This window comes from Rhamphochromis sp. 'chilingali' (assembly GCF_963969265.1).
Source record: "Rhamphochromis sp. 'chilingali' genome assembly, chromosome: 2".
NCBI classification, from domain to species: domain Eukaryota; kingdom Metazoa; phylum Chordata; class Actinopteri; order Cichliformes; family Cichlidae; genus Rhamphochromis; species Rhamphochromis sp. 'chilingali'.
Window position 1 is genome coordinate 1,515,383 of NC_137930.1, and position 9,823 is coordinate 1,525,205.

Genomic DNA, 9,823 nt, shown 5'->3' on the forward strand with positions numbered 1-9,823 from the left:
GGGGGAGGGTGAAAAACGAAAAAAGATGAAGAAGGTGGAGAATATGTGTTAGGGGGGACAGGAGAGGTGCAAGGTAAGATGGATCACAGGTGGAGGAGGACGAGGCTAAATCATCTGAATAAGCGGCAGAACCAGCCTTTTTTCTTCTTTTTCAGGTATTTTTCCATGAGCTCGTTCTCCAGGATAAGGGTTCTCAGCTGATCGTTTGTTTCTGCATTCTGCTGCTCGAGTTGCTGGCATCTTTGCTTCATTTCTTTTAAGGTTGCTTGTTTTTTTCTAAGCTTTTCTTGCTTTTTGTTGTGCATCTCTTCTAACAGCTCATTTTTTCTCTGGATTTCTTGACTCGTACGCTGCAGGTCTTCATGTATTTTCTCTTGTTGTTGCTTTTGTGCCTGCATTTCAATTATTTGGCTCTTCAAGTCACTGGACTTCAACAACATCTCCTTAATGACCGCTGAGTGTTTCCTCTTCATTCCATCAATCCTACACTGCATCTCTGAACATCGTTTTTCCAGTATTTCCTTTTCTCTTTGCAGTTCAGGTGTTTCACAAAGTTCTAGCAATTCTAGATTCCTTCTCTCAAAGTCCTGGATAATACGTTGTTCTTCTTCCTGTTGCTTTCTTTCTTCAAGAAGCTCTTTATTTTTGCGCTTTATTTGACCAAACCTGACTATCAGATTGTTGTACAATTTCCGTGTGGCTTTGAGTTTGTCCTTCATTTGTATTTCCTTTTCTCTTTTCAGTTGAAGTGTTTCCTCATATTCTTTATTATAAAATTCTTGCAATTCTAGATGCCTTCTCTCAAAGTCCTGGATAATACGTTTTTCTTCTTCCTGTTGCTTTTTCTCTTCAAGAAGCTCTTTATTTTTGCGCTTTGTTTCACCACACTTGACTTTCAGATTGTTGTACAATTTCTGCATGGCTTTGAGTTCGTCCTGCATTTGTATTTCCTGTTCAGTCTTCTGTTGGTGGATTTTTTCAATTGTTTTCTCCGCTTCATTGAGCTTTCCTCGAAGCACCTGGTTCTGTTTCTCAATGTTTTGGAGATCCCACTGTATCTCCTCAATATTAGCTTTCTTTCGTTGAAGCTGGGCAGATGTTTCTTTTAATTCAGCACTCTGTGTTCCTGATGAAAGAAAACGAGAAAAAATCTTCTCTCGTCCTTCATCAAACTTCACTCCCGAGCCCTCGTTGATCATTTTTATATCAGGCTGGCGTTGCTGTTTTTCTTCCAGGTCTTTATTTCGTGCTTCCAGTTGTCTGCACTTTTCCTCTAGTTGAAGCTTCTCTTCTTCAATTTGTTTAATTTTGTAATGTAGGTCAGATTTTTCCTTCTGACTTTCCTGTAATGCTCTTTGGACTGATAAGACACCATCCGTGGTAATTTCTCCTGGAGAGATTGGCCGCACAATTTCTCCTGGAGAGATTGGCCGGCCAGAACACAAAGGACAGGGAGCATAATCTTTTTGTCTTTTTTGGCCTTTTTGTGGAGGCATGTTGGAGCCCGTGCACAGTGACTCTGAAAAGGCTTAGAAATATTTCCAAATGTATCTCTGGTCGAACGTTTGAAGGCTGTGAACAAACTGATTAATTGCTGCTTCTGACCCCTATTTATAGACTTCAGATCAAAGGCAACAAAGTCCTTGTGACATCATCACTCCGTAAGCCAATCAGATTGTCACATGACATTTTAGAATGGGGATGTTTTGTTTTAAATTGTTTTCAAATGTAACTTTAGTGTTTCTTAGTTTAAGACCAGTTGGGCTAACACCCCCCCCCCCCCCCCCCACATTTAGTTGATTCACATATTAATTGCCACAAACATGTCAATAATAAATTTTATGATAAATGTTTTTTCATTATCCTACTTTTATAAAAGGAAACATTATTTAAAGCAGCGGTCCCCAACCTTTTCTGCGCCACGGACCGGTTTATGCCCGACAATATTTTCACAGACCGGCCTTTAACCTGCAACCAAATCTGCAGCTCCATACAGCAATGTTACGACTTGGATTATATCTTATAACTCATAACTCTTATGTTAGCTCCCTCAGTAGCATACTGTCTGAAATATTCGACGGCTGCAATAATTCTTCAAGTGTTATTTTTTTCTTTGGTATTCTAATTTCACCGAAGTTTACTAAACTCAACAAACTTAATATTACGTACCGGGACATTTATTCTCTCCTCATTTTCTTTCGCCGAAAATTGTTTTCTGACAAACCATCCTACTTTGGCAAAACGTCCTACCGTAAGTAGTTTATGCACATTTCTGCTGTCACAGAGTAATTCCAGCACCAATTTAAGTAGGTATGACGGTTTGCCACCTAACTTTGCCCATCAGAGTATACTTGTAGCTGTTATTAACAAAAGTAGGACGATTTGCCACTAAATTTTAGCCGTTTAAGTATGCTTGTAGGTGACATTCACAAAGGTAGGATGGTTTGGCACTGAATTTCGTGTTGTGCGCATGCGCAGAAACAACGGGTAGGATGGTTTGCCAGGTAGGATGGATTCCCAGAACACCGTCTTTCGTGCTTGGCTCTCCTACCTTTGCTAAGGTGATGCTCATAGTGCAGAAGCCGATGCTGCATTCACTTACACTCGGATATCTGAGCTTCACTGTGAAAACATGATCGTACATTTGATTGAATTTTATTGTTTTAGCTTCGGGGTGGCACCTGGGGTGGCCAGTCTGGTTGGGGCTGTGGCCCGTGCCCCCCCGCTGGACATGCCACTGAACTTCACACAATGATGTTAAATCAGTCAGTCTTGTCAGCTTTAACCAGTCAGTCAGTTCCCCATTCTTTTTTAAATTCTCACACACCAGAAACTCACAATCAGCTCACTCATTTAGGCCACAGACACGTTTTATTCAGTTTTCCTTCTTTCCCTTCATCATAAAACACGTGACATGTTGTCATGCACTTCACAAAACAAGTTTGTTCTTATGTGTTCAGTATTGTGTATCTGGGTGCAGGGTTCACTCGCACATCAAAACAGGAAACTCAGTGTTTTAGAGTCTCCAACACATCCCATTCACTTGTGCTAAAATTCAGTCACCTTTCCTTAATCTAATTATGATCAGCTAATTTGCATATCAGCTACCATCCCACCAAGTTGACAGGACAACAGAAATGCATGTTCAAAATGTTATCACAAAAATAGAATTTCCCTCATACAGTAAATTACTTGTGCTGCATCAGACAGAAAGCATCTCCCAATTTACTATATTAACAACTAAATTTATTGTCTGATCACTGGTTGTTCAAACCAGAATCTTTTTCCCCACAAAAGTTAAACTGTTGTCCTGCAGCCTACAGAGTTAATTTGTCAGCATTGGATAAATTCAGCATTTGGTAACAAGCTGATTTTCATTGCATGTGTGTGTGTTATTAGGCAGGTTTAATCGATGTCTGAGGAGCTGCATCTCCAGCAGAACATGTTGTTAAAGCTGCCTTTCCTACACACTTGTTTGCTATTATTTGATCTTTTTTTTTTTTTAAACTAATTTGCTATTAGTCCAATGGTCTTTGCATCACTTTTCATCACACTAAGTGACTTGGACAAGATGACAAGCAGAATCTCATGCTTAAGATGCCGTCTGGTCTTCATGAGTATCATTGTATGTGTATATGCATGTAGGGTTAGCATGGTTAATGCATTTTCTGTATGTTTTTGTGTTCCTCTGTCATCAAATTTTCATTATTCTCATCACTGCTTAAAACAACACACATCTCTCTGTTTTTTTTAAACTGTCCTTTTCTCCAAAACAGAAAGTAGCGTTACAGTTGTTTCAGACTGAGAAACACCAAACACTCTTCATGTTATCATTCATACTTCATCCACACAAATATTTTATTTCTTTTTGTCCACTGGGCAGGTGACCTGCAGAATCATGTCTGCCCCAGCTGGATACCTTTTCACACACACCGTGATGCCAGACACACTCACTTCTGCTTAGCGCACAATTTCACTTCATTCGTCAACGATCCACACACCACGTACTGCCCAATAAATACTTTGCAGTGTATTTCACCCTTGGACTTCTTTTACGTTTGCGGCAGGAAACGCGACTTACCCCAAAACCCAGGCTACGTGTACACAACAGATCACAGAATTCTAGTTTCTAGGTATGTGTCTGTGTGTATGCGTGTGCGTGTGTGTGTGTGTTTGGGCGTGCGTGTGCATGTGAGTGTGTGTTTGGGCGTGCGTTTGTGTGACCTCCTGGGCCCTGTTTCAGGAAGCCGGTTTAGAAAACTCAGAGTGAAAAACGATACTCAGGGTTGAGTAACCCCGAACTGTCCAACTCGGAATATTCGGTTTCAGAAAGGCTGATAACAATTAGTTCAATCAACGCGGAGTTGCTTTAACCCCAAGTGAAGCGCGCGGACGAGGATACATAAAGCCCTGATTAGTGGAGCACAGATTAAGCGAGTCACCATGGAGACGGAGGGAAAGAAGGCGTGATCAATGTATTTTACAGCGCTTGAGGCCGAAATTCTGATGGCAGTATATGCTGATAACATGCAAATTCCGCGGAAAAAAGTAACACAGCCTCAGCTGCAAAAGCATGCATGGCAAAACATAGCCGACAGAGTCAATGCGTGAGTGTTAATTTAAACATTGATCGAGGGATTTCCACCCATTTAACACGTTATTTTATCATATGTTATTTTATTTTAGCAAGTAAAAATGAAATATAAAAATATAGTCCAAACAGGTAAGGTGTAATTGTATTATGAGCCATAGTGCTTGGTCTGTTTGTCCCATGTAAATCAATTGCAGTTAGAGGCTACATTAATTTCCCCTCTGTAAGCACTTATTGAAATTATCTGAGCACATTACAAGTACATATTTGCTTACTCTGTATGCTCAAATGTGACCCGTTATAGCCAACAGAAAAAAAGCGGAGGCCCGAAAAACAGGTGGGGGTCGTCCACCACCACCACTCACAGAGGCTGAGCAGTTGGCCCTCAGCCAAAACAGTGGGCGCCCTGTGGCCGAAGGCATCTCTGCGGGGACATCCTCTGAGTTAATAACCCCGCAAGACACAAGTGCCTACATAAGGGGTAAATTCAAAATAATACATGATGTGCATACATCCTTTCTTCACAGTCACCTTTGCAGTGCGACACATTCATTTGATAAACTCTTTACCATAATGAATTATTTTGTAGTGAAGTTATTTTCCGACTGATTTTGCCTTCCCTCAGTCTTGGTTGTCTTTGAGAGCATAATGACAATGAAGTGTAAGGTGCTTGGTATGTTTGTTAATTGCCATTTGGTCCCTTGTAAGTTATAAGTGACCTGTATAAACCTCATATTCTATCAGTTGATGGTGGTGGTGTACTGCATCTGGTGCAGCCTCCTGTTGAGCCAGACCAACATGCAGTTGTGAGTAATACTCCACAGATTATATGAGTTTACAGTAGAACAGCAATGTTGTTTATTTCTTTACTACAGGAAAATAATGAAGAAACATTGACAGCTGTTACAGAGGAGGAAGCAACAGAGACACTTTATGAGGTTTACATCTTTTAATACTTTGTGTACAGGAAACACAGGCGACCAATAAAGCCAGTTGAACAAAACATCTGTTTATTCTTCTTTCAACATGTTGAGGTGATGGGTCAAAAGAAATGATTGTGACATATGGTGTCTCTGACTGCTCTTCCATCTTGTATGTCCGTGGGAGGGTCAGGATGTTCATGGTTTGGATCACTGCTGTTTGGTTCAGAAGGACAGTGTTCTCCTCTAATTGTGGCAATGTTGTGAAGAATCACACATGCCACAATAATGTCACATGCCCTTTCTGGGGTGACCCTGAGTCTTTGCAGGCACTGGAACCGGGCCTTAAGCATTCCGATAGTCATTTCAACTCTGGCTCTTGTCCTGCAATTAGCCAGATTATATCGCTGCTGTGGGCCCGGTTCAGGGTCAGGGTAAGGGGTAAGCAAATAGGGTAAACATGGATACCCCCTATCACCAAGCAAGTAGCCAGTGAACTCTCCTAAGACAGAAGGATACACTTCAGTTCAAATGTCCCTGAAGCAATTGGTCTTTATATATTTTAAAGTATTCTCAACTCACCATGTCCAAATTTTGTGCTCAGTGTACATTCACGGAATATTTGTGAGTCATGGACAGAGCCTGGCCACTTGGCTTCCACATTTGTGATAATGTTGGCAGCATCACATATGATCTTCACAGTGCAGAGAACACAAATTAGCATCCATTACTATAATGAAATAATTTGTTAGTTTGAAATGCTACAGGGAACTATGTACCTGTACATTAATGCTGTGGAAAGACTTCCTGTTCACATAGTCTCCTTCATTTACTGAAGGAGCAATGATTGGAATGTGAGTGCCATCTATACAGCCAATCACGCCTGGGAACCGTGAGAATAAATGTAAAATTTAAGTAGTAGTTCAAGTATCACCACATCATGAATTAAGTTTTGGTCATCCTGATACCTGCAATTTTGTGGCATCCCTCTTTGATAAATCTTGTGGGTCTATGACCGGGGAACACCACAGACGAGTACAGGAGACGTTTCAGTGCAACTGTAACATTCCTGACTGCCCGACAGACGGTAGCCTTGGAAACGTGCTCAGCGTCACCAATATTATACAGAAAGCTCCCGTTTGCAAGAAACTGAGTGCGATACAAATAATATGTAATGAACTGAGAGCATGTCCACGATGTGTCACATGCGTAATATATGGCCTGAGGATGTTATCCACATAACTTATAGATTGTGCTGAAAAACGGTAACGTTCACACAGAAAATCATCAGGAAATGATAAAATGTCCAAACGCGCTCTAATCACTCTCTCCCGGCGGAGAGCTCTGCGGAGAATTTGGGCTTCACGATCTACTGGCTCTTCAAGGAAGGGGCACGCCATGTCCGACACTTCCTACAGTCAGGTTTCCGACAAAGGGGCGGAGACAGTCAGGGTTAGTTGTAGTAAACCTGCTAGGGGGCAGGTTAGCTTCACGGAGTGTGTCGTCATAGTGACTCACTGAGGCTTCATCTGAACTCGCTTTGTGAAACCGAAAACCCAGAGTTTTCGTTAACTCAGGGTATACTTACTCAGAGTTTGCACTAAACCGGCTTCCTGAAACAGGGCCCTGCTCACCAAAAGGGTCATAAAGGCAGGACGTTTACTAAACAAGAAAACAGAACCCTCACATAGGCTGTGCCTGTAATAAAAGACTACAGCCTCCCCCACCATTCAACAGGCTGGGGATGGGGTCACAAACAAAGGAATGTCCTTGACCATATAGTTTGAACCAAGACTTACAAGTTTAAGTACAATGATGGCAACATTTAACATTTGACTCCAACACTTTCACTACCCCTGATCACCTCCTGTGTGCTTTAGTCTGTGTTTTCATTCGTTCCTTATCTGGGCCCTATTTCAGGAAGCCGGTTTAGAAAACTCAGAGTGAAAAACGATACTCGGGGTTGAGTAACCCCGAACTGTCCAACTCGGAATATTCGGTTCCAGAAAGGCTGATAACAATTAGTTCAGTCAACGCGGAGTTGCTTTAACCCCAAGTTAAGCGCGCACGAGGATACATAAAGCCCTGATTAGTGGAGCACAGATTAAGCGAGTCACCATGGAGACGGAGGGAAAGAAGGCGCGGTCAATGTATTTTACAGCGCTTGAGGCCGAAATTCTGATGGCAGCATATGCCGATAACATGCAAATTCCGTGGAAAAAAAGTAACACAGCCTCAGCTGCAAAAGCATGCATGGCAAAACATAGCCGACAGAGTCAATGCATGAGTGTTAATTTAAACATTGATCGAGGGATTTCCACCCATTTAACACGTTATTTTATTTTATTTTATTTTATTTTAGCAAGTAAAAATGAAATATAAAAATATAGTCCAAACAGGTAAGGTGTAATTGTATTATGAGCCATAGTGCTTGGTCTGTTTGTCCGATGTAAATCAATTGCAGTTAGAGGCTACATTAATTTCCCCTCTGTAAGCACTTATTGAAATTATCTGAGCACATTACAAGTACATATTTGCTTACTCTGTATGCTCAAATGTGACCCGTTATAGCCAACAGAAAAAAAGCGGAGGCCTGAAAAACAGGTGGGGGTCGTCCACCACCACCACTCACAGAGGCTGAGCAGTTGGCCCTCAGCCAAAACAGTGGGCGCCCTGTGGCCGAAGGCATCTCTGCGGGGACATCCTCTGAGTTAATAACCCCGCAAGACACAAGTGCCTACATAAGGGGTAAATTCAAAATAATACATGATGTGCATACATCCTTTCTTCACAGTCACCTTTGCAGTGCGACACATTCATTTGATAAACTCTTTACCATAATGAATTATTTTGTAGTGAAGTTATTTTCCGACTGATTTTGCCTTCCCTCAGTCTTGGTTGTCTTTGAGAGCATAATGACAATGAAGTGTAAGGTGCTTGGTATGTTTGTTAATTGCCATTTGGTCCCTTGTAAGTTATAAGTGACCTGTATAAACCTCATATTCTATCAGTTGATGGTGGTGGTGTACTGCATCTGGTGCAGCCTCCTGTTGAGCCAGACCAACATGCAGTTGTGAGTAATACTCCACAGATTATATGAGTTTACAGTAGAACAGCAATGTTGTTTATTTCTTTACTACAGGAAAATAATGAAGAAACATTGACAGCTGTTACAGAGGAGGAAGCAACAGAGACACTTTATGAGGTTTACATCTTTTAATACTTTGTGTACAGGAAACACAGGCGACCAATAAAGCCAGTTGAACAAAACATCTGTTTATTCTTCTTTCAACATGTTGAGGTGATGGGTCAAAAGAAATGATTGTGACATATGGTGTCTCTGACTGCTCTTCCATCTTGTATGTCCGTGGGAGGGTCAGGATGTTCATGGTTTGGATCACTGCTGATGTTTGGTTCAGAAGGACAGTGTTCTCCTCTAATTGTGGCAATGTTGTGAAGAATCACACATGCCACAATAATGTCACATGCCCTTTCTGGGGTGACCCTGAGTCTTTGCAGGCACTGGAACCGGGCCTTAAGCATTCCGATAGTCATTTCAACTCTGGCTCTTGTCCTGCAATTAGCCAGATTATATCGCTGCTGTGGGCCCGGTTCAGGGTCAGGGTAAGGGGTAAGCAAATAGGGTAAACATGGATACCCCCTATCACCAAGCAAGTAGCCAGTGAACTCTCCTAAGACAGAAGGATACACTTCAGTTCAAATGTCCCTGAAGCAATTGGTCTTTATATATTTTAAAGTATTCTCAACTCACCATGTCCAAATTTTGTGCTCAGTGTACATTCACGGAATATTTGTGAGTCATGGACAGAGCCTGGCCACTTGGCTTCCACATTTGTGATAATGTTGGCAGCATCACATATGATCTTCACAGTGCAGAGAACACAAATTAGCATCCATTACTATAATGAAATAATTTGTTAGTTTGAAATGCTACAGGGAACTATGTACCTGTACATTAATGCTGTGGAAAGACTTCCTGTTCACATAGTCTCCTTCATTTACTGAAGGAGCAATGATTGGAATGTGAGTGCCATCTATACAGCCAATCACGCCTGGGAACCGTGAGAATAAATGTAAAATTTAAGTAGTAGTTCAAGTATCACCACATCATGAATTAAGTTTTGGTCATCCTGATACCTGCAATTTTGTGGCATCCCTCTTTGATAAATCTTGTGGGTCTATGACCGGGGAACACCACAGACGAGTACAGGAGACGTTTCAGTGCAACTGTAACATTCCTGACTGCCCGACAGACGGTAGCCTTGGAAACGTGCTCAGCGTCACCAATATT

At 41.6% G+C, this 9,823-nt stretch overlaps 1 long non-coding RNA gene across 1 annotated transcript; it reads right to left on the bottom strand.

Moving 5' to 3' along the window:
* Positions 1-8,232: 8,232 nt before the first annotated feature.
* Positions 8,233-9,823, bottom strand: LOC308392584. The gene is made up of 3 exons (XR_013970838.1): positions 9,481-9,823; positions 9,284-9,395; positions 8,233-9,203 (listed from the first exon to the last, which is right to left on the bottom strand). It is a non-coding gene; the product is annotated as an uncharacterized lncRNA (long non-coding RNA).